General features: G+C 41.9%; 1 long non-coding RNA gene across 2 annotated transcripts; it reads right to left on the bottom strand.

Annotated features, from left to right (window-relative positions):
- Positions 1 to 12,639: 12,639 nt before the first annotated feature.
- Positions 12,640 to 16,029, bottom strand: LOC125508622 (uncharacterized). 2 transcript variants are annotated; one of them, XR_015601648.1, is made up of 3 exons: positions 15,468 to 16,025; positions 14,327 to 14,495; positions 12,640 to 14,023 (listed from the first exon to the last, which is right to left on the bottom strand). It is a non-coding gene; the product is annotated as an uncharacterized LOC125508622 (long non-coding RNA). The 2 variants fall into 2 exon arrangements; XR_007283670.2 differs by having other exon boundaries at positions 12,640 to 14,495; positions 15,468 to 16,029.
- Between the last annotated feature and the right edge of the window lie 10,164 nt (positions 16,030 to 26,193).

The raw sequence follows: 26,193 nt of genomic DNA, 5'->3' as shown, positions 1-26,193 counted from the left end.
GGGCCAACGACCACAACACACCGCCATCAGCCTAGAGCAGCACCTACCACATGTTGCATCGCATAGATTTGGCCAGAGCACCACCAATGGTGCAAGTCCAGATGCACCCAGAAAGGGCCATACAAAACCGACACCATTGCATACCACCAATCCGTCAAGAAGCCCCACACAATCCACTTGCGAACTAGCAGCTGGCCGAACCTCCGTCGGGCCTCCGGACGTCAACACACCAGAACGGGACGAAAACCCCACCAAAATGCACTGCCAGAGTCGGACGCCCGCCAACCAGGGGAGCCACTGCAACGGTGTACCCTAGTCATCCTAGTCGCGGTCAACACGCAGCAGCCGCAGACGCCCACTACAGGGAACCCACGCCACCCCTGGGCAACCAAATCTGGTTGCGGTCTTCCCTCGCAAAAAAAATATGGTTGCAGTCTTGTGGCGAACCCAGATCAGGCTCGGCACCTGCCCACGGAGCACCGCCGCAGCTGTGAACCACGCTGGTGCGCGCGCGTCCCCGCGCCGCCCAGACACCTCGCCGCCCCGCAGCCATCTCGTGTTGTCCCGCGAAATAAAGCCCTGTTTGGTTTCAAATAAGTCACCAACTTATAAGTCGAAAAGTAAAAAAGTGACTTATTTTACCAAACAGACCTAACTTATAAGTCACCCCAACTTATAAGTCATAAGTTGCTTCACCCCAACTTAAAACTTATAAGTCACCTCCTTTTACATGGGTCTCGCCATCTTTACATAAAAAATAGAGAAAAGTATATTTTTCGTCCCTCAATTCTTGACGGAGTCTAGATTTGGTCCCTCAACTTCAAAACCGGACAACTTGCACCCTTAACTTCTAAAACCGGACAAGATTCATCCCTGGTAACGGTTTTGACCGGTTTTGGTGCTGTCCCACCCCGGTTTTGACCGTTCCGACTCAAATTTGGATACCTTTTCCAAGTCCACGTGATGTTTTCAAATTCGGTTATTTTTTCAAATACGTGAACCTTTTTAAAAAATTTGTACTTTTTTTAAATCTGCGTACTTTTTACAAGTTCATGTACTTTTTCAAATATGCGTATTTTTTAAAGTTCATTTAGTTTTTTAAGTTCATTTAATTTTTTAAAATTGATGTACACTTTCAAATTTGAGTACATTTTATTGAAAGAGTTCATGAATTTGAAAATTTTATGCGAACTTGAAAAAAGTACGCGGATATGGACTTCTTTTACGCAAAAATATGTGGATTTCAGAAATTGTTTCATCTTGAAACAAGTATGTGAATTTCAAACAAAGTTCATGGATTATAAATGGAACACGGATTTGAAAAAAATGCGGACTTTGAAAAGCATGTGGATTTGAAATAAGTATGCGAATTTCAAAAAAAGTTCATGGCTTTGAAAAATACTTGGATTTGATAAAATTACACAAACTTGGGAAAAATACGGGGATTTGGAAAAGGTACGTAAATGTTAAAAAATCGCGGATTTGAAAAAAGTATGTGAATTTTAGAATAGTTTGCTGATTTGAAAAAAGTATGTTTATTTTTGAAAAAAATATGTGACCTTGAAAAAACTATGCGGAGTTGAAAAGTGTATGTGGATTTCAAAAAGTTCACGGATATAAAAAAAAATACAGGAATATGAGTGAGCACGGGTCAAAACCGGGGTGAGTCAACACCAAAACCGGTCAAAACCGAGTCCGGGGACGAACCTTGTCCGGTTTCAGTAGTTAGAGGTGCAAGTTGTCCGGTTTTGAAGTTGAAGGACCAAATTTAGACTTCACCAAGAGTTGAGGGACAAAAGGTATACTTTTCTCTAAAAAATAAGGTGAGAAGATGTGGTCAAGTGACTTATAAGTCAGATGACAACCAAACAGACGTGAATTATAAGTCACTGGTTTTAAGTCACCTGACTTATAAGTCAGGTGACTTATTGGTACCAAACAGGGCCTAATAGTGGAGGGCCAATTGTTCGGCAAACCACAGAGCAATTGTTCTACGGTTTGCAGTTGAAAAAAACAACAAAACAAAACAAACCCAGACGCAACCAAGTAAGCGACTGGGAAGTCGTCATGTACACCTCACCGTCGATAAGCACATAGTACGATTCACTCGAAACTGCCGTGGCTTCCAGAACAAAATTCGGCTGCAGGACATTGACCGTCATGTCACCCATCTACCGATGATGTTCGTCATATGTAAACGTCGCTGTGGCGGCTTGTCCGCGGAAAATAAGTGAGGCTGCTAAGGTATCTGACTTCTCTGCCGTCTTATTGCATTTCATGCATATACTGTATTCAACTGTCAACGCTACATAGTACATAGGTTACTTGGCCGGCCAAGACATACTCATATATATACTGTACTGAAATCGATTAGGCCGTCGGGAATGCAACGTGACAGCGTCATCTGAACGGATTGATCGGCGTTTTCAGGGCGAAACCGGGGCAAAATCTTGCAAGAAGTCGTCCTTGGTGGGGCCTCGTGTCGTGAGCGAGGATGTCATGGAATGGAAGCGGAGGTCCCAGGAAAGCGACACGATACCTGGGACTGTGAGCGCGTGAGATGATCCGTTGGAGCCGTGGAAGACGAGAATTGTGTGGGTTTGTTTCGTGTGGTCATGCCTCATTTTTTTTCTTGCGGCTGGCCATGCCTCATTTTTGAGTTTGACATACAGTTCGCCAGAATTTCATAGACGCCGTTCAAGTTGTGCAGGTGGCATTTTCGGCATTTTTTTGAAATAAAGACAAAAGATTTACCTCATCTATTAATTAAGAAAAGAATAGAGTTTTACAAGTGGCCCTTAATACACGACATAAATGATTATTCTCACAAATTTTTCGTCCCTATGTGCTTTGGCCTCGCGGTGATCCACAAATTTGCGTCCGATATGATTGTGTTAAGCAAAATCGGTGGTGGGGCGCTTTTGTGGGGGAATACCCTCGATTCTCTCTTTCCATACGGTCCAAGAGACCAACATGGTGAATGATGCTCTTAGTTGTGCGTGTCTTTTTGAAACAAATTAGCACGTTACTCTTATATCATATCACATGTGGAATGTCACAATGTTATTTTTCATATATAGTACTCCCCCGTTGCTAAATATATGAAGTTTTGGTAGTTCAATTGAAACTACCAATACGTAGTATATTTAGAATGGAGAAAGTAATATGAATACGATATGAGTTGCATCCCAACCTCAATGTCAAGAGTTATTCAAAACAAAGAATGCATACAAGCATTTAAAGAAAAGCAATGATGATCCACGTCGAGTAGCCACACCGATCACCTTTGACAACACTAGGACTACAAGAATGGTTCTTCAAAAGCAACATCTCTAGAGGTGGAACAACGCGCCAACACCGCCATTGCCAAATTTAACGGAAATGTATTTGTAAGCAGCATAAAGCTCAAGGGAACTGCCTTGCGACATGGTTCTAGGTTTCCCCTGCGTGCAAAGACCAACCAAGGTCGTGTGAGTGGTATTTGATGGAGAATCATGCTGGGATATTGTACTCTTCATTATTTATACCAGCTGCTATGCTTGTCACTAAATACATCGATAACAAGTTTTTCACAGTATGTTCGAACAAACATTTATTTGTTTTTTCTCATACTGCATAGTTGTTATTCCATCAACTATTTTCTAACAAGTCTAGTGAAATTATCAATCTCACTAGTTTGCTAATTGCAATAAATTACGCGTGTATCGTATGGTTTGAAGTGTTTTTTGTATTATGGAATTTTTTTGTAAAAATGAAAGTACACATAAAAGTAAAGAGAAGATTGTTTTCACCAGGAAAAATAGATAAAAAAACAAGTAATAGCATCTTTCCAAGTAACAACGGTGCATGATCTTCTTTCGTCGTAGAAACTTCCGCTCAATTTTCTCTATTTTTTAAGTGCGGGACTATATTTCTGTAACCAAAAACACAAAAAACACCAACTAGCACTTTGAAACTTTATATTGTTAGTCCAAATAATTGATAAACATGTTTGATAGGATTATAATATGAAAACTACAAGAATTATAGATATGTGTAGGGTATATAAGGACCCTCCAATCCATTCAATTAGATAGTCGTTGCAAATCCTAGTTTGTATGGAGCCTCCCAGACAACTCCATTTGAAGCCACAAAAAGCACTTGTGCAAGCCACCAACAATTCCAAACCACCTTGGTCGAATAATTCGAACATCTATGATAGTGTGCACATGTGGAATAGTGTCAATCAGAGCATCCGGATGACTTTAGGTCGGACCCTCTAAGCCAGTTGAAAGTTGCCGATTTGTTGTTGATTTTGATCCTTCAAATTGATCATCGAGTGCCTCTAAATTATATTAAGAAGTGTGATTAGAATTCCGGGTCTAGTTTATATATACCCTCACCTATCCCACCATCTCACTTAAATGCTTCAATTCAAATATCCACTTATAAGGGAGAGTTCCAAGTCTTGCGTGAGTTCAATAGGCATTCCACTCCAACATCCATGCATGTCAAACCTTTGAATCTCTCATCCTCTTTGTTTTCAAGTGCATTATTTCTTCCTCATATCCACTGCTAATATGATGTGCCTATTAGATTAATATTTGTTGGGCCCTAAAGTGCAAGGGTTTGTAGAATAAGGGTGCTTAGATAGAGTTAATCTCCACATAGCCGTTTCCAACCGTTGGACCCCGTGCACAGTTGGCCCGTGCGCATGAGATGTCCAAAGGCAAGTGTAGTACCCCGTGCGCAGGGGTTCAAAGACCCTGATGAGGACAACGCTACCACAGTTACACCCATTGCCCCTGCTGCTACACATATTGGACCAATTAGTAGAGCTCCCGCACGCCAGTTAAATTATCTTTGAATTTTGTCAGATTGAAATTCGTCATAGTTGCAACTCGCGTACTTCATTTGTGTCCAACAACTGGGAGCAACTAGTATAGAATCAGGTGTTGTGATAGAAAAATAGAAAAAATCAATCTAGGCCATCAATCAACCATGAATGGTACAGATTCTAGTGGAGGCATCTCAGACAACTTAGTGTACATTTCATGAAAACCCCCCTATACTAGTAAGATGTAAAACTCGACTTTTGCAATAACCACCTCGACTTTCTCACAACCAATCGTGGTGTCCTTGGTAATAAGACTATTTTTCAAACATCACGGCGCTGATGTCTCCTCTTTACAGATCAACTTGTTTTTTAGGTGTTTCTAGCAAAGATATAGGAGTAATTCCGCATCATGTGCATGCAATATGTTCGTGCGTTACCAAATTTCATCTTTCTTTGATTACAAAATCAACACAACACATCTGAACTAACATGAGAAAAAAATAGAAAGTGCACAAGAACATATGTATTATCATTTGAATTTTGCATTGTCTATTTTGCTTGGGCATTTGCAGGTCATCGTTCACAGTTTATATCATAAGAGTAATTATATTTTTATTTTGCAGCCATGAGAGATGACTCGCTAGAGAAACAGCCCTACAATCATAACTCAAATACACTCTCACAGAGACTGGTCAAAAAAGGAGTGACACACAACTCCGAAACCCAATTTATTATCGAAATATGTATTTGGCAACCCTGTGACAGATTGCAAAAACGCCACACCACCTGGATGCCCTCCATTTCAAATCCGACGCACGAGCTGGATGCCATCAGTTTTTTGATCGTACGGTCGCAATCTCGCCACTGGGTTGCTAGAAACGGAGAAGATGGAGTAGAGACATATTTATGCATGCATGCCACCGCGAAGTGAACGCGTACTGATTCATTCGACCAAAGTCAAGCGGTTCCTTTCCTCTCTCACCATGCCGCGATAAGATGCAACCCCTGTTCGCCGCCGTCGCCAATACTCTGTATTCCTCCACCTCGATCCCATAGCTCGTCCTCAATCTCACCGCCGGCCGGGCCGGTCGTCCCCGTAGACTTCTCCATCAACGCCCAGTCGTTCGACTTCGATCTCAACTCCGCCGCTCGTCCTCGACCTCACAGCCGCTCCGCTCGTACACCGACGGCTTGGCCGCTTTCCCCGTCTAAGCTGACCTCCGAGATCGTCGTTGTTCTGGTTCCCATATGTGCTCGTCCCTGTTTTGCTTGTTCCTTTTGAGGTGAGCGAGGAAACTCCTCCTTGTAAACACGTCCGAGGTCGTCCTTGCCCTGCTCGTCCCATACAATAGCAGCATTCGTTTGAAGGTGCAGGTGCAGAAGCTAGACAGCACCTTCGTGGACTGATAGGTCCGGGTGCTGGCTGCAACCCTCCATTACATCAACCGTAAGATATAAATTCTAGGTAAGATCTGAATTCTAGGTAGGTGAGTTTTCTGAATTTTGTTGTACTAGCAGAGTAACTAATTCTAGGTGGGTGCTTTTCTGAATTCTGATGTACTAGCAGAGTAGCTAGTAGAGAATAAGCCGCCTGAGTGTGTTGGATCCCAGTGTGCAAAAATGATTGATATATATGCACAGATGTAGCACATGTATCAGTGGCATAACCACATTATTATGATGTATTGCTAATCTGCCTTGACAGAACAGGACATAATCAAGATTATTTGTCGTTGTTCTTTTTCCAAAAATTTATAGTTTCGTCTGATTGAGTATGATTTCTTCTCCACATCTGGACATGATTCAGTTCAGCCATGAGCCATTCATACGATACTTGACAGTTTTGATTGTCTTCGACGCGCACATGATTAGCTCATAGTTTATATGGTGGGTTATATTTATGTTGTGAACAAGAAACTGAAAGTCCAAGCTCTGTTCTGGATGTGACCTTCTTAGACCATCCTGCTGCTAGTTCAAGGAACCATATAATGCTGCCTGGTGAGATTTTTCATCTAGTACATATGCAGAAACTCCAATAGCCTTCTATAAAGTAACATGCTCACATCAGAATGTTTGTTGTGAGAGTACTTGACCTGGGTTAACATCTTAGCATGACATTCTAAACAAGCAAAATTACATTTTATTTCATTTCTGGTTGATGTGTCATGAACATATGTTGCCCATATTAACCATATCCATATTCTATTTCTATTTGTTGAAAAAATAACCGGGGTAACTTTTGTGTAAATAACACGGTAATATGTGCATTGCAGACCTGTAATGTAGGTGCAAACACCGGGATATTTTTAGACCCGAAGAAAAAGTTATTGAAAACATACCCATCGTAAATTCTTTGTAAGTAGTATGGTATATATGCACCATATACCTGATAATTTACGTATAAACATCATAGTAACTATGACCATGAGAGGATTGTTGAAAATATACCCCGGTAATTTTTGTGTAAATAGCATGATAATATAGGCACCACAGACGTGATAACCTACGTACGAACATCATGTTAACTTTGACCATGGGAAAGAAAATTATCGAAAAGGTACACCTGGTAAATTAAGTGTAAATAGCATGATAATATACGCACCGCAGACCTGATAATTTAGGTGATAACATCATGGAAATTGGAACCCGAGTAGAAAAAATGTTGAAACATACCCCCCCCCCCCTAAATTTATTTGAAAATAGCGGTAATATACGAACCACATACCCAATAACTTATGCAGTAACTTTGACCAAAGAGGGGAAAAGGTTGTTGAAAACTATACCACGGCAACTTACGTGAAAATAGCACGGTAATGTATGAACTTCATACCCGATAACTTACGTAAAAGCAGCGCAGTAACTTTGACCAAGGGGAAAATAGTTGTTGAAAAACACACCCTGATAACTTATGTGAAAATAGCACGGTAATGTATGACCCACATACCCAATAATATACGTAGAAAATAGCATATCGTTTTTCTTCTACTAAAAAAAGTACAGTAGTATCTTATGTTCCTCTATTCTATAGAAAGGATGATCTTTGTTGGCCTTGTTCTGCTGAATTTTGCATCGCTGCTACAAAGAAACTGATTGGTTTTGTTTTTGAAGGCATAAGAAATGCGAGTTTTGTTTAGCTATATATGATATTACAATTGTTGCTCGTTTGGTAACTACTGATGAAATAAGAGCATTTTAGCTATACATTTTTGTTGCTAACAACATATGAAAAATATTGGTGACTTTTGTTAGTATCGGACGATAACTTTCGACCCCAACAAAAGGTTGATAACTTTGAAAAAAGTTCAGATTTTCATGTCCTGGTAACATCTGTGTAAACACCATGGTAATTTACGTGTCGCATGTGCAGTAAGTTAGATACCGCACAAGCGGTAACTTACATAGCCCATGCCTGATTACCTTTTGGACTTAGATTTTTTTACTAAAACATACCCGGTAACTATTATGTGTATAATATGATATTTTATGCACCACACGCCCCATAAATTACGTGCAACACCATGGTAAGTTTTACCGAGGGAAAACACCCTCGAAAACTTACGTGAAAATAGCATGATAAAATACAAAGTACATACCCGATAATTTACGTACAAACAGCGCGGTAACTTGGACTAAGAGAAATTTGTTGAAAAACATAACCCTGATAATTTATGTGAAAATAACACCGTAATACACGAATCGCATATCCGATAACTTGCATACAGACATTGTGTTAATTTTGACCAAGGAGGAAAAGAAGTTGTCGAAAACATACCTCGATAATTTATGTGAAAATAGAACGCTAACATACGAACAACATCCCCGATAACTTACATCCAAACATTGCGGTAATTTTTTACCAAAAAGAGGAAATATTGTTCAAAAACATACGCCGATAACTTATGTGAAAATAATACAGTAATATACGAACCACATATCCGATAACTGATAATATACGAAATCCATACCTGATAACATAAGTACAGACACCACGGTAATTTTTTGGTAAGGCTACCAGTTTGGATTTTCAATGATCACAGTCTTTTATTTTTGTTCAATCTTGTCTCAGGAAGATACAAGTAGCATGTACATTGTGTCTAATCACAAAAGTTTGCTAGCTCAGCTAGAAATTACATCCCATTTAGTATGGGAGGGTCTGGGTTCGATCCTCTAATGTCCCATTTTTTCTGTCTATTTTTAAACTGCCGGCGGCCCAGAAAATCGGGAGGCGGCCCAGAAAATCGGGAGGGGGTTCGTTCCAGAGGTGCAGGGTCGAAGGGAGGGGTTCGTTCGACAGAAAATCGAGAGGGATGGGATCGAAGGGAGGGGTTCCTTCGAGAGAGGAGGCGGGATGCCCAAAAATCAGGAGGGGTCCTCTCGAGAGAGGAGGCGGGATCGAAGGAAGGGGGTGGTATGGTACTTTTGCAATCTGTCACACGGGTGCTAGTTATCACAGTCCATTTATTATATATAAGACATGGCGATTTGGTGCCCGGGCACATATGGTCCCGAAATCCTGGTCGTTCCTTCCTGTTTTGGGATGCGTGAAAGTCGCATTTAGTGGTTCGAGGTGAACCGTGGGAAACGGAATTAACACAGCTATACGGTAGAGAACAGTTCCATACAGAGGGGACAGGTAGGCGAGTGCCGTGTGGATTCGAAATCTCCTGGTCCTCTCCGTGCGGCGGAGATTCTGGGCCGTGGCGCAGGAAAGTTTATTTGTAACTGGTCCTGTTATTCTCCGGCGTTCGCTAGCTATGGCGCCAGATGCGAGCTACCCTTCCGTGCAAGTGCCATGTGCGGTCCTCGGCACCTCCCAAGGCTCCCACTGAGACGAGAGTTCCTAAGCAACGCGGAATCCTGGACCAGCAGCCTCTGCGACCTCCTTCGGCACCAGCACAGCCGCCATGGCCGCCGCGGTTCGTCAGCCCGGTTGCGGTCTTCTCATGGACTTCTACACAGACGCGCGCATGTCCTGTCTGTGGTGACTAGGGTCGCAGAGCGGCCTCAGGAGGCGACCGGGGACAGAGAGAGGCCACAACGGTGGTGGCGGACATGGCGGCCATGGATATTACTCATGATATTTCGTATTACGTGCACTGGTGTGTGTGGTATGGAGGGCGCAGCTGTGTTGCATGCTACCTGACAGAGGTGCTCGCTCTGCACTGCCCGCTGTAGGAGCACAGTGTGCACATCGTCCACGGCCCGAGCGCTCGAATGCCTACCGACACTGCTGTTCTGGACGCTGCGCGTGCTTGCATCATACATGCGCCGGCGCGTAGAGCAGAAGCCGCTGCTCTGCTAGTCCACTCGTCGGAATCTTCTTCTCTTTGAAGCTGGAGGGGCCTCCATACTTTTTGCCAAACCACGCTGCCTAAACCCCATCGTCTTGTCTTCCTCACCCTATCATTCGTCGTCTTCCTCTCTCCCAGTTCCTCACCTCGTCCCCTCACGCAGGCCGCCCTCGCCATGCTGCTCTTTCACAGCGAGCAACTACGTGTCTACAGGAAACACAAGCCCATCGACCGTCCTGCGAACATCCAAGCCCGTTGCATTTCAGGGTGTTTGACGTCGTATTAGAGCCACGAACAGAAATACATGCAGCGTAGCTAGCGTAGGCAACCAAAAAAAGCGGAAAACAGTAACTAACAACCAAATAATCCGTTGGTTATCCAGCGTGAACTATGCCCCGCAAGGCCCAGGAAAATAGCAGGGCCGTTAGTTCGATGGACCGGGATGACGCTTTCCTCAACTAATAGCAATAAATGCGGTGGGCCGGTTAAAGTTTCCTTCCAAATACACACCAGATACAAAACACAAATACGTGAGATTGGGGCAATCTCGAGGAGTAGCGATGGTCGGGATATCAGGAGCATCTGAGACCGGGCTCAGAACCGAATTTTCGGAATAACACGCTCAACTTGAATTGTAATTAGGCCATTATATGAAGCACTTCTTAAGCGTGAACAGAAACACCAGTTACACTGAAAATATATCAGCACTCTTTTTACACATAAAGGTGTGGTTATTTTCGCACACAGAGCTTCCTTCACTTCGCCGCTCTCAATAAGTCAAAGTGCTAGTGAAATGATCTGGAAAATCGATAGCAGAAGCTATCCAATGCATCTGTTCTTCTGCTGCTACGTCCTCTGTTCCTATCTAAGCCTGGGCATCCAGTTGTCAAATCTACCTGCACAAAAATGAAAGCATATGGAATTATGAAAAGTTAGTTTCTTGCATAATTAGATAAATCTAAATAGATGGTTATCATAGATGAGGTGGCAGCATGGAATTATTTTTCACTACATAAAAAGGAAGCACATTCATGTAAAAAAGCAATGCCTTCTCAAACCTATGTAGATTAATTAGGACCTCTAACAACTCTAAACCTGGATCTCCTTTTCTAGACACCAAACTTGGAACATCAAAGAGAAAATGGTTTCGTCAATGGACCAACCTATAGGAGAGCAACATGCATATGGACAGGAACTGTAGCAGAAGAAAACATGAACTGTATTTAGTATAGGAACCGAAGCTTCATATTAAATCTCAGAAAAGGAGAATATGGACAGGAACTGCAGCTTCATATAAAGTCCTTGTCTTTAAAGTTTTGGTACGTTCCTGTTATAACTTTTCAATTCTGACATTTTTCTAAATTGATAGCCTAAGGTAATATTCGACAAACACAACTTTAACATAGTTGGGCAAACATTATTATACATTCAATCACAAGGTCCAGTTGTCAGCCCATTGACCAGATTTCAATAACAAGAATTCGATGGCAGTTATAGCAAGACGACGAAGTGGTAGCTTCAAAGCAAGAAGAATAACAAACCTCTATTTTTTTAAGAGCATGCCCTTACATCATGGACACCACTTCCTTACAAATGCTACATTTGTGTGTGAAGAGAACATGAAAGTTTGCACAGCATGAGCTTACTGCATGTATCATATACTGCAAATGCAATACAGAGAGAAACTACAGTCTCCAAATTTGGTTCCTAAAATCACTAAATTATTCATCGATGACAGAACTGCAATCTATTGGAGATACAGTAGCAACCAAGAAAGCTGAGGCCATCTTCCTCCATTGAAAATTTGATTCCCTGAAACATATAATTGCAAGAGAAAATGGAGGTCGTACCAAATTTCAGAAGAAACTTTTTAGCAATCTGACAAAATCTGTAATAGTTGTGCACGTTCAACCTATCCTTGACCAACCGGAGTATACAATTCCCCCCTGTTCTACAAGTTTCGCTAGCAAGGCGAAGATATACATGGTACTGGAGTATGTAATAAATGGCAGAGAGCTATTTGAGAAAATCGTAATGATTCTTCTCCTTATGCTCTCAGTGTACTAACTGCTAAGCGTGATTCAGGAACTTACGAAGAAAATTCCAGAGATGTAATAGACTTCACATGCATGCTACACTACACCATGACAAAAATAAGGAGGTCACCTTATCTGCCGGGAAAACCAACTAGTGGAGGCAGAAGAACTGCCGGGAATGCCTTTTGCCGGCAAATACAAACTGCCCTTGAAAGTCCCGTCGGGAAATACCATTCCCGGCAGTTACAAGAAACCCCGGCAGTACCTCTGACCTACATTGCTAAGATTTTTGCCGGCAGTTAGAACTATTCCCGGCACCTAGATTTTCCCGGCAGATTGACAATACAGGGCAGTTAGAAGAATTCCTGGCAGTGAATGTGCCCTAAAATATGTACACTGCCAACGCACAAATTCCCTTCGAATTTGACCTATCATTTCTCTCCACTCAATTGTACCATAAGCTAGAATACAATATATACACAGAACATCACACATGTAGTGTAATTAAAATTGCATCATAACATATATATCTCAACATTACATTGTGTCTGCATACATACATATGTATACATTTGTAGGTTCACAAGTGTAGTACTGCATCACAGCATACATACAGGTTCACAAGTCCAGTACTACATCACAGCCAAAAGGACAACAATCCATCATGTATACATGCATGCATTTGTAGGTTCATGCCTCCAGTATAACATCACTAAATATAACATCTTGTTTCAGTTACAAGGTGATTCCATCCTAGAGTGCAACTTCATCAGATAGATATTAAAACCAAAAACCGAGTTAGATTCTAGCAAGAGGTCCTTTTAGATCACAAAACACAGATCCATAAACTTGTGGGTGCAAAAGCAGACCTGAAAAAAGAAGCAAACCAATTACGGCATCTTAGAAGTATTTAATCAAAGCACAACCTGGTCACTAGACTACATCGCTTCAACTAGATAGTAATTTAAGAACAACATAGTTTTAGTGATTAGCTAAGCTCTCGTCAGAGATTTTGTCCAATGGATGAAACTCTCAAGTTCAGTTTGACTTGTGATACATATACTGGTGAAATATCAACATCATCCCAAGAGACAAAAGGCAGGTTCAGTTCACAGTACAGTACGCAAGGTTAACTTGTATCACATGGCATTCATTCTCATATCTTCAAAGGGTAGTAGTTTACATATAAACTTAACTGAAAGGGTCAAAAGTTTGAAACACTTGCTCATACTCCCTCCACCCCATAATATAAGAACGTTTTTGACACTAGTGTAGTGTCAAAAACGTTCTTATATTATGGGACGGAGGGAGTATATCATATCTCCCAGAAGGTCAAAAAAGCATCCAACATGTAGTAAGATTACCAATTAGCCATGGCATGTTTATATATGGAAATATTTTCGCCCAGCATATAATACATATAAATTACTCCCTCCGTCCCATAATGTAAGACGTTTTAGTGTCGAAAAACGTCTTACATTATGGGACGGAGGGAGCACTTATTCTCTAAATATCAAATAAATGTATTAAAAATGCCTAGTAACAGCAACAAGACTAGTACATGTACAACATGACTAGTAGAGTTTTAAAAAACACACCCTTTAAGGCCTATTTCTTTAAAGCAATACACCGGGAAAAAAGTACCTAACTCAGAAGTAATTTAAGAAGCAATATTGAACAACATAGCTTACAGATGTTGCACAAAGTAACACATCCTCATTTATATTTGCAGACTATTCTTAAAAGACAAAAACAGAAATGAGTAGAAACTAGCCACTACGAAATAAAAATTACCAAGGAGCATACCAGAACACAGAAGCTTTCTGACCCAAAAGGATCTGCCAGGAGCATGAGCAGAGCACAAGCGTTAGGTACCCATGCTGTTCCATAGTGACAAACAGCATAAAGTTTCCGTATGTTACAAGCCAGAGCATGAAGTACCAGTTTTTGGCATATTGTATATAGAACTATAAATGAACGAGTACCAAGCAGTTTGGCATTGTTCAGCTATTTCTTAGAGAGAGCAAATACTATATGTACTGATTAGAGAACCAATAGATGTCTTTCTTAATCCTAACAAGGTGCCAAGATACTACACCACCTAGTATTGTAGTATCTACTCATTATAGAGCCAATAAAAATTAAGAACAAAGATGATAGTTTTACTCAAGTAACAAACTCACCATTTTCCTTTGGTAGCAAGCCAAGGAAGCACTCTCTTGACGGTGACCGGCGATCACATCCACTTCTGCTCCCTGAAATCACAAGAAGTTTCTTTCCGTTCTGTTTTGCACCACATCTCAGCCATCATTCACAATGCATCTCGAAAGCTTTGGACCGATCAAGTTTTCTCTACAAAGATCAATAGATTATAGGCTAAGTATAATTCTGTTAGGAGAAAAGGTGAATTTATGGCACATGGTATTCTGGTCAATTTGTTCACCCACATGTAAACTTTAGGAGAAAAGGCCAGCTACAGTCATGAAACACAAAATACTAACCAGTCTCCACAACTAAGAAAATATTAAAATGAATACATGTTAACACCGCTACAACTGCATCACATCATTAAAAAGCATCATCACTTTCGTAATAGCAAGATACAAGCACTCAAAAATCATGTATATCAGGTTCATAAAAGCAAAATACACAACCCAGTCTAAGAAGCATGCATGTTATCTATTCATTACCTCTTAATAGAGACATATAAATATATCTTATTATCTGTACTAATCAAATCTATTCATTACACAATTTCCCAACTTTGTCTTGTTAAATGTAGATAATTCAATTAGACCATGTACTTTCAGGGAGGGGGCGAGCAACAATATCATATATACAAACATCAGATATGACATGCAGTTCTCCAAGCTCCCAACCATCTTAGAAATGCAATGAAAGAAGCAAGACATCTCAGTATCTCGCAAACACACCAGGGCACAAAATGTGTGATTAAGTATAACTAAAGAACCGCATTTGAGAGCAAAATCTTCATGCTAGCTGACTCAAACTCAATTGACACGATGGCATCTAGCTACATACGCATTTGCCAGTAGCAGCTTCTAGTCAGGGCAAACCTGAGCAATGCATTACTGCACAACCCACAAAAGCCCATGTTCTGTCACTTCTATTGGCTCCCTGTATATGCAGAATTGCAAGCAAAATATTTGAACAACTAGAATGATTATTTGTTCTAAGGCAATGATGCCAGAATCAAAAGGGCCTTTTGCATCGCAAGAAGCAGAACAGAGGAACAAAAAGGTAGAAGACGGAACAGAGGAACACATGGTGAGGAAAGCAGAATAGAGGTTGTGGACTCTGGACCTGCAGGTTTGCCCGAGATGGTAGTGGCACACCATAGGCAACGAGAGATGAAGGGCGGGTAGAGGGCACCCAAGGCCAGGCTCACCACGCCAGCGCTGCCACCATGGTGAACGAATCTGCCGATGCCAACATCGACTGCGTGCTCTGGATGGAGGCCAGATCGTCAAGCGTTTCGTGGAGGTCGCCTCCGAACTTGCCACTGACCTACGGCAGCGGCGTCAATGGGGGATGCAGAGGCGTCGTCGTGGGCGGGGGATGCGAGGGCGACGGCACTAGGCGGCGGCGTGGGCGATGAAGGGATGGGGCGGCGACGATGAGCGGTGTAGTATGGATGAAGAAGATGGGGGCGAGGCACTGGGCGGCGGCGTAGGTGGGGGATCTGGGGCGGCGGCATAGGTGGGGGATCCGAGGCGGCGGCATAGGTGGGGGATCCAAGGCGGCGGCACTGCTTGTTGTGCGAGACGATGGTGATGGTGAGTGCGGCGGCTGAGGGAAGGGGAAAGACATTAGGGTTGTGTGGCGCTTCTAGTGACTTCTACCATTCGCGTCTCCGCGGCTGTCTTGTGGGCTTTTGGGCCTGAAATTTACGCCCCTGCCAACGTGCATACCGGTAGTGCGTCCGCCCTCGTTTGCTTTTCGGGGCAGATTGCCTGACCCTAAAGATGCCGACACATAGATTGCCCTTCTAAGTTAACTATTGCCGGCAGATAGCACGCCCTGTATATTTTTTTCCGGCAGTTAAAGCTTTCCCGGCAGTGTAGCTGACTTAGATTCTTTACCTTTCCCGGCAGTTAATTGCCCCCGAAGTTTTTCATGGTGTAGTGCTAGTACATCTCCAACACTCCCTAATACGTACTCTGAAGGGCAAGCAGTCTGAACTCTGAAATTAATTTTGAGAAAATAGGAATCCAACGAACATAAACGTCATCCAAGAATGAATTCCTCACCGTCCCGGTCGAGGAAGAACACCTGGCGCGCGCGGCCATCGGGTTGCGTCTTCGCGAACAAGTCTGTGCCAGGGTTCTTCAGCTTGGTCGCAAACCTGTCGGAATCCGGCACAGAGAAGGCCAGGTGATGCCTCCTGGATTCCTGGGTAGATGCACGAGTGGAGGAGGAGACTGTGGCGGCGGCGGCCAGGGTCCTGGTCGATGATGCGTAGTATGGCGTCGAGAGGCGCCTGGAGGAGGAGCGGTGGGCGTAGTCCTCTCGCAAACACCGGATCTGACCGCCGCCGCCGTCGGCGAGCTACAGGGAGATGGGCTAGTGGGGATCTTGTTTGAAGGACAAGGAGGCGAAACAATAATGAGAAGCAAAGGGACGTTTTTGCAAATAAGGATGCGGTTGTGAGTACAGATCGCTCCGCCTGGATCTGGGCCACTCATCTTCAATCCAACGATCCAGCTTCCTTTTTCTATAATAGTATAGAATCTAGGTATTAGGTGCAAAAATAGAAAAAAGTGACATGGGCCGTTGGATTAGAAATCGATGGCACATATTCTGGAGTGTGGGATCTGTACTCACGGTCACAAAAGTTTGTGCAGAAAGGTCCCCCGATTCTGAATAATTATGTGCAAACGACTGAACCCTCTCGCACATCTCCGTTCTCTTTGCCGGCTGTGGCGGCGATCCAGATCCGGCGGGAGGCCGCCGCCGTGCGTGGCCCCTCCCCTAACTACTCCGCCACCCAGGCCGTCTGGATCCACCTCCGGACACCCCGACGTCGCGCTCCGCATCATCGTCTCGGCCACATCCAGCTCTGCCACGGTCTGCTCCACAGGAGCACCACCCGACCTTCACCGTGCTGGACTATATGACGGGTTGGTGACTGGTCGGAAGTCCCACATCACGGACGTGTTCGCGATGACGCAGATCGACGGCCGCATGTGCCAGGTCCTCGATCACCATGGTGAGGGACTCATTATGAGATGATGCTTATGTTCGTTGAATTTCTATTTTATAACATTTTTTAGTTTTTTAATTGTTAGCTTCCTGTATGCATGTCTATGTTTGATCTATTCATTCCGGATCCAGCAATAGCATGCTGATTAGTGCATGATTTAGTTGTGGTAATGTGTATTCTACTGGCTGATGACAAGCTTGGTGTATCACTATTGAACTGCTTTCCAATCAGCCAAAGTGATGGAAATTTGAGCTTCCCCAGTCCAGGGGTTATTTAGACTTGCTCTACTGTTAAATAAACCGAAACACTTCCAGAGTTCTTTAGATGTTTTTCCCTTCTCTGTAGCAACTAGTAAGACATTGGTTTTATATAAAGGAAACCAGAGAGGGGGCTCTCTTTTTTTCTTCAAAAGAAAGTTGTGATATTGTATCAAAAAACACACAGGTCTAAAGATTACACAAACTAAAATTGGCCATCATTACCATCTCCTTTAACCATCTTAAACAATGCCCAAACTCTTGATTTTCTATACAGAAAGGGAATATGTACCAACTACCAATACTTCACACAATAGATACTTGTCCATGTTTATTAGTCAAGTTTTGATCTTGGTCAAGTACAATGTTATTACTCTGTTAAAAATTGGCGCTGATGCTCTAGTAAGTCTGACAAGCAAGTCATATTGGGATGTATGAGATGTGACAATAGACTTCTAGCTTTATATGCTCCACGGAAATGCATCATTTGTATGATAGCGGTGTTCCGTGATGCAAGGACATGCTCTAAGAATAATATAACACAAGAGTGGAGGTTTGCACTTCTTGCTTTGAAGACTACCATTTATGCACGCCATCAAATTATTTGTTTACTATTGATTTAGAATAATAATTTGCATCTGTCAAACATTCATAAAGTATGTTCTTCAGCTCATAAGTTTGAGCGATGAGGGTTACTTGCCTTTAAATCAATGCTCGGTTGCAATTTTCTTATTCTATACGAGCATTCCTGAATCATACTGTTCTGGTTGATTGGAATTCAGGTGAACTTGATATTGAACAAAACAATTAAGAGTTGGAACTTGTAACAACATCAAATTACACCTTCACTTTGCTGATGATACAAGTGATCGGTCATTGTTAAGCTTTGAATATATTTTGCCATATGGTATTCTTGTTCTTTTCTCTTCACTGGTCTGCCATACATTTTTGTGATGCAGCATTCTAACAAGGCTCCACTCATTTATTGTAAGATGTTACATTTTCCTCATCTACGAGTTAGAAAAAAAACTTAACACCCATTCTTAATTGTGAAGCACACACATGATTAGGACATGAACTGTTATTCAAGCCTAGAAATTTGTATTATTAATATTAAATACTTTTTAAGCACTACACCTCTGCTGCAGGCAATTCTTTTGGGTTATTCTACTGATGTTGGTATTTCACTTGCAAAGGATGTAGCACTCTGGTCAATGTTTTCAGTTCTGACAATCTTACTTAATTTTCATGCTAGTCACCTAAATGTGCTATTCTAGTGGTTAAAGTACAACATATATGCTTGTTACAGCTTGCTCTGTTTTTCTCCCTTACAACCATTTAGTCTACCAACGATCATAATTATTTTCAATTTCTTTCCTTCTGATGTGAACTATAATTTTTTTTCTTAATTTGTCTTCATTTGTAGATGGATGATGCTTTAACAACCAGAAGCATCAGGAGTACATATGGAGAGAAGAAGCGCTTAGCATAGGCTTCCCTTGCTTACAATTGCAGGAGCAAAACTCATTTGTCTGCATGATAATTTAAATCCTTTGTTGTCGGTCATGTGCTATAAATGGTCATGTCATGTTAATCAGGCCATGTATATGGATCAGAGTGGACAAGGTATAGAATACCTTGTGAAATTCATTTTCGCCATCCTATTGAGATGTGGGTGTTTATTACTAGAGAAGCTTAATGTTGACTTTAATTTAGTGTTGCATAATAGTTATAAATGAATTTAGTAGTTTTCTTGTTTAATTGCTAGAGCCCTCTACATTTATCAAGATATATGTTCATTGTATTTACTTCAATCATTTCGATCATTGCGGCATTTCTGTTGCTTGGCTGTGAAGATCAAGCAACAAGACTGGCAAATATAGTTTGTAATAAGTTTAGAAGGTGCTCACCAAGTCTGGAATAAATTATTATTTTTGCCTTGAGGGACAGTTTTCTTTCTGCCATATCTGTTTTGTTTACTAAACATAAGTTTGGCCTGTACATTTAGTTCTTAATTTTTAGAGAGAACATGTACGTTGAGTTGTGCTTGAACCTTGAAGGGGATGGGTCAACTTTCTCACGTACTGAAATATTGACAAGCTTCTAGGGGGATGACATCAACGTTGTGCTAATTTGGAAATGGACGAGTGACTTGAGGTTGTAACTGTAAAAGTCATGTTTTATATTCAAGTGTTGGTAGGGGGGTTTTCGTGAAATGGACATTAAGTGGGAACATGCCCCTCCACCAGAATCTGTACCATTGATCTCTAATCCAGTGGCTCAGGTTGCTTTTTCTATTTTTGCACTGGGAGCTCAGATTCTATACTAGTCACTCCCCCAACAACTAGGCCAAGTTGTTAACGATACCCCACTTCATCAATAACGCTTTCATATTATTTCGCAATATTCATGTTGCAAATTTTAGTTCTTGCTTATTTTTCATTTGCGTGCCACAATTAGACCTTTGTGGTGATCATGCTCTAGCTGAAGGAAATATGCCCTAGAGGCAATAATAAAGTTATTATTTATTTCCTTATATCATGATAAATGTTTATTATTCATGCTAGAATTGTATTAACCGGAAACTTAGTACATGTGTGAATACATAGACAAACAGAGTGTCACTAGTATGCATCTACTTGACTAGCTCATTGAATCAAAGATGGTTAAGTTTCCTAGCCATAGACATGAGTTGTCATTTTATTAACGGGATCACATCATTAGAGAATGATGTGATTGACTTGACCCATTCTGTTAGCTTAGCACGATGATCGTTTAGTTTGTTGCTACTGCTTTCTTCATGACTTATACATGTTCCTCTGACTATGAGATTATGCAACTCCTGAATACCGGAGGAACACTTTGTGTGCTACCAAACATCACAACGTAACTGGGTGATTATAAAGGTGCTCTACAGGTGTCTCCGATGGTACTTGTTGAGTTGGCATAGATCGAGATTAGGATTTGTCACTCCGATTGTCAGAGAGGTATCTCTGGGCCCTCTCGGTAATGCACATCACTATAAGCCTTGCAAGCAATGTGACTAATGAGTTAGTTGCGGGATGACGCATTACGGAACGAGTAAAGATACTTGTCGGTAACGAGATTGAACTAGGTATTGAGATACCGACGATCGAATCTCGGGCAAGTAACATACCGATGACAAAGGGAACAACGTATATCGTTATGTGGTTTGACCGATAAAGATCTTCGTAGAATATGTAGGAGCCAATATGAGCATCCAGGTTCCTCTATTGGTTATTTACCGGAGATGAGTCTCGGTCATGTCTACATAGTTCTCGGACCCGTAGGGTCCGCACGCTTAACGTTCGGTGACGATTGGTATTGTGAGTTTATGTGTTTTGATGTACCGAAGGTTGTTAGGAGTCTCGGATGAGATCAGGGACATGACGAGGAGTCTCTAAATGTTCGAGACATAAAGATCGATATATTGGAAGGCTATATTCGGACATCGGAAAGGTTCTGAGTGGTTCGGGTATTTATCGGAGTACCGGAGAGTTGCGGGAATTCGCCGGAGAGTATATGGGCCTTATTGGGCTTTAGGGGAAAGAGAGAGGGGAGGCTGCGTGACCTCCAAGGCCTAGTCCGAATTGGACTAGGGGGAGGGGCGGTGCCCCCTCCTTCCTTCTCTTCTCTTTTCCCTTTCCTTCTCTCCTACTCCTACTACATGGAAGGGGGGATCTTACTCCCGGTGGGAGTAGGACTCCCCAGGGCGCGCCATAGTAGAGGGCCGGCCCTCCCCCTCCCTCACTCCTTTATATGCGGGGGAGGGGGCACCCCATGAACACACAAGTTGATCAGTTGATCTTTTAGCCGTCTGCGGTGCCCCCCTCCACCATAATCCACCTCGGTCATATCGTAGCGGTGCTTAGGCGAAGCCCTGCGTCGGTAGCATCATCATCACCATCATCATGCCGTCGTGCTGACGGAACTCTCTCTCAAAGCTCTGCTGCATCGGAGTTCGTGGGACGTCGCCGAGTTGAACGTGTGCTGAACTCGGAGGTGCCATACGTTTGGATCGGTTGGATCGTGAAGACATACGACTACATCAACCGCGTTCTCATAACGCTTCCGCTTACGGTCTACGAGGGTACGTGGACAACACTCTCCCCTCTCATTGCTATGCATCACCATGATCTTGCGTGTGCGTAGGAAATTTTTGAAATTACTGTGTTCCCCAACAGTGGCATCCGAGCCAGGTTTATGCGTAGATGCCATATGCACGAGTAGAACACAAAGGAGTTGTGGGCGTGGGTATACACATATTTCTTGACGTCACTAGTTGATTCTTGATTCAGTGGCATTGTTGGATTAAGCGGCCCAGACAGACATTACGCATACGCTTACGCGAGACTGGTTCTACCGACGTGCTTCGCACATAGGTGGCTAGTGGGTGTCTGTTTCTCCAGCTTTAGTTGAATCGGATTCAATGAACAGGGTTCTTTCTGAAGATCAAAAAGCAATCACTATACCGCGTTGTGGTTTTTGATGCGTAGGTAAGAACGGTTCTTACTCGGCCCGCAGCAGCCACGTAAAACTTGCAACAACAAAGTAGAGGACATCTAACTTGTTTTTGCAGGGCATGTTGTGATGTGATATGGTCAAGACGTGATGAGATAGAAAATGTTGTATGAGATGATCATGTTTTGTTAAAGTTATCGGCAACTGGCAGAAGCCTATTGGTTGTCTCTTTATTTTTTAAGATGCAAGCGCCATACAATTGCTTTACTTTATCGCTATGTGATAGCAATAGTTGCAACAGCAATAGTTGGCGAGACGACCATATGATGACACGTTGATAGAGATCAATATGATGGAGATTAAGGTGTCATGCCGGTGACGATAGAGATCATGACGGTACTTTGGAGATGGAGATCAAAGGCGCAAGATGATCATGGCCATATCATGTCACATATTTTGATTGCATGTGATGTTTATCCTTTATGCATCTTATTTTGCTTAGTTCGGCGGTAGCATTATAAGATGATCTCTCACTAAATTTCAAGGTAAAAGTGTTCCCCCTGAGTATGCTCTGTTGCGATAGTTCTTCGTGCTGAGACACCACGTGATGATCGGGTGTGATAAGCTCTACATTCACATACAATGGGTGCAAACTAGTTTTGCACACGCAGAATACTCGGGTTAAACTTGACGAGCCTAGCATATGCAGATATGGCCTCGGAACACTAGAGACCGAAAGGTCGAGCGTGAATCATATAGTAGATATTATCAACAGAGTGATGTTCACCATTGAAAACTACTCCATCTCATGTGATGATCGGACATGGTTTAGTTGATTTGGATCACGTGATCATTTAGATGACTAGAGAGATGTCTATCTAAGTGAAAGTTCTTAAGTAATATGATTAATTGAACTTTAAATTTATCATGAACTTAGTCCTGGTAGTATTTGCATATCTATGTTGTAGATCAAATGCTCGCGTATAACTTCCCCGTTTTATTTATGATATGTTCCTAGAGAAAAACTATGTTGAAAGATGTTAGTAGAAATGGTACGGACTTTGTCCATGATCTGAGGATTATCCTCATTGTTGCACAGAAGAATTATGTCCTTGATGCATCGCTAGGTGACAGACCTATTGCAGGAGCATATGCAGGCGTTATGAACGTTTGACAAGCTCGGTATGATGACTACTTGATAGTTTTGTGCACCATGCTTTACGGCTTAGAACCGGGACTTCAAAAATGTTTTGAATGCCACGGAGCATATAAGATGTTCCAAGAGTTGAAATTGGTATCTCATACTCATGCCCGTGTCAAGAGGTATGAGACCTCTGACAGTACTTTGCCTACAAGATGGAGGAGAATGGCTCAACGAGTGAGCATGTGCTCAGAATGTCTGAGTACTACAATCACTTTAATCAAGTGGGAGTTAATCTTCCTGATAATATAGTGATTGACAGAGTTCTCTAGTCACTATCACCAAGTTACTGGAACTTTGTGATGAACTATAATATGCAAAGGATGACGAAAGTAATTCCCAAGCTCTTCGCGATGCTGAAATCGGCGAAGGTAGAAATCAAGAAAAGCATCAAGTGTTGATGGTTGACAAGACCACTAGTTTCAAGTAAAAGGGCAAGGGAAAGAAATGGAACTTCAAGAAGAATGGCAAGAAAGTTGCCACTCCCATGAAGAAGCCCAAAGCTAGACCCAAGCCTGAAACTGAGTGCTTCTACTGCAAAGGAAATGGTCAGTGGAAGTGGAACTGCCCTAGATACTTGGCGGATAAGAAGGATGGCAAAGTGAACAAAGGAATATTTGATATACATGTTATTGATGTGTACTTTACTAGTGTTTATAGCAAACCCCTCGATATTTGATACTGGTTCAGTTGCTAAAAGTAGTAACTCAAAACGGGAGTTGCAAAATAAACAAAGACTAGTTGAGGGCGAGGTGACGATGTGTGTTGGAAGTAATTCCAAGGTTGATAAGATCACCATCGCACACTCCCTTTACCTTCGGGGTTAGTGTTGAACCTAAAATAAATGTTATTTGGTGTTTGTGTTGAGCATAACATGATTGAATCATGTTTATTTCAATACGGTTATTCATTTAAGTCAAAGAATAATTGTTATCCTATTTACATGAATAAAACCTTCTGTGGTCATACACCCAAGGTGAATGGTTTATTGAACCTCGATCGTAGTGCTACATATATTTATAATATTGAAGCCAAAAGATGCAAAGTTAATGATGATAGTGCAACTTATTTGTGGCACTGCCGTTTAGGTCATATTGGTGTAAAGCGCATGAAGAGACTCCATGTTGATGGGCTTTTGGAATCACTTGATTATGAATCACTTGATTCTTGCGAACCATGCCTCATGAGCAAGATGACTAAGACTCCATTCTCCGGAACAATGGAGCGAGCAACAGACTTGTTGGAAATAATACATACTGATGTATGCAGTCCGATGAGTGTTGAGGCTCGTGGCAAGTATCGTTATTTTCTGAGCTTCAAAGATGATTTGAGTAAGATATGGGTATATCTTCTTGATGAAACATAAATCTGAAACATTTGAAAAGTTCAAATAATTTCAGAGTGAAGTGGAAAATCATCGTAACAAGAAAATAAAGTTTCTACGATCTGATCATGGAGGAGAATATTTGAGTTACGAGTTTGGTCTTCATTTGAAATAATGTGGAATAGTTTCGCAACTCACGCCACCTGGAACACCACAACGTAATGGTGTGTCAGAACATTGTAACCGTACTTTATTAGATATGGTGCAATCTATGATGTCTCTTACCGATTTACCACTATCGTTTTGGGGTTATGCATTAGAGACAGATGTATTCACGATTAATAGGGCACCATCTAAATCCGTTGAGACGATGCCATATGAACTGTGGTTTGGCAAGAAACCAAAGTTGTCATTTCTTAAAGTTTGGGGTTGCGATGCTTATGTGAAAAAGTTTCATCCTGATAAGCTCAAACCCAAATCGAAGAAATGTGTCTTCATAGGATACCCAAAGGAGACAGTTGGGTACACCTTCTATCACAGATCCAAAGGCAAGACATTCGTTGCTAAGAATGGATCCTTTCTAGAGAAGGAGTTTTTCTCGAAAGAAGTGAGTGGGAGGAAAGTAGAACTTGATGAGGTAACTGTACTTGCTCCCTTATTGGAAAGTAGTTCATCACAGAAATCTGTTCCTGTGACTCCTACACCAATTACTGAAGAAGCTAATGATGATGATCATGTAACTTCAGATCAAGTTACTACTGAACCTCGTAGTTCAACCAGAGTGAGATCCGCACCAGAGTGGTATGGTAATCCTATTCTGGATGTCATGTTACTTGACCATGACAAACCTACGAACTATGAGGAAGCGATGAAGAGCCTAGATTCCGCGAAATGGCTTGAGGCCATGAAATCTGAGATGGGATCCATGTATGAGAACAAAGTATGGACTTTGATTGACTTGCCCAATGATTGGCAAACCATACAAAATAAATGGATCTTTAAGAGGAAGACGGGCACTGATAGTAGTGTTACTATCTACAAAGCTCGAATTGTCGCAAAAATGTTTTCGACAAGTTCAAGGTATCGATGCTTAAAAGTCTGTCTGAATCATGTTAGCAGTTGCCGCATTTTATGAAATCTAGCAAATGGATGTCAAAACTGCATTTCTTAATGGATTTCTTAAAGAAGAGTTGTATATGATGCAACCCGAAGGTTTTGTCGATCCTAAAGGTGCTAACAAAGTAAGCAAGCTCCAGCGATCCATCTATGGACTGGTGAAAGCATCTCGGAGTTGGAATATATGCTTTGATAAAGTGATCAAAGCATATGGTTTTATACAGACTTACGGTGAAGCCTGTATTTACAAGAAAGTGAGTGGGAGCACTACAACATCTCTGATAAGTATATGTGAATGACATATTGCTGATCAGAAATAATGTAGAATTTTCTAGAAAGCATAAAGGAGTGTCTAAAAAGAGTTTTTCAAAGAAAGACCTCGATAAAGCTGCTTACACATTGAGCATCAAGATCTATAGAGATAGATCAAGATGCTTGATAAGTTT

This window comes from Triticum urartu, chromosome 1A, assembly GCF_056163025.1.
Source record: "Triticum urartu cultivar PI428250 chromosome 1A, HENAU_Tu73, whole genome shotgun sequence".
Taxonomy (NCBI): domain Eukaryota; kingdom Viridiplantae; phylum Streptophyta; class Magnoliopsida; order Poales; family Poaceae; genus Triticum; species Triticum urartu.
The sequence above is the reverse complement of the archived record's forward strand: the minus strand, read 5'-3'. Positions and strand labels throughout refer to the sequence as shown.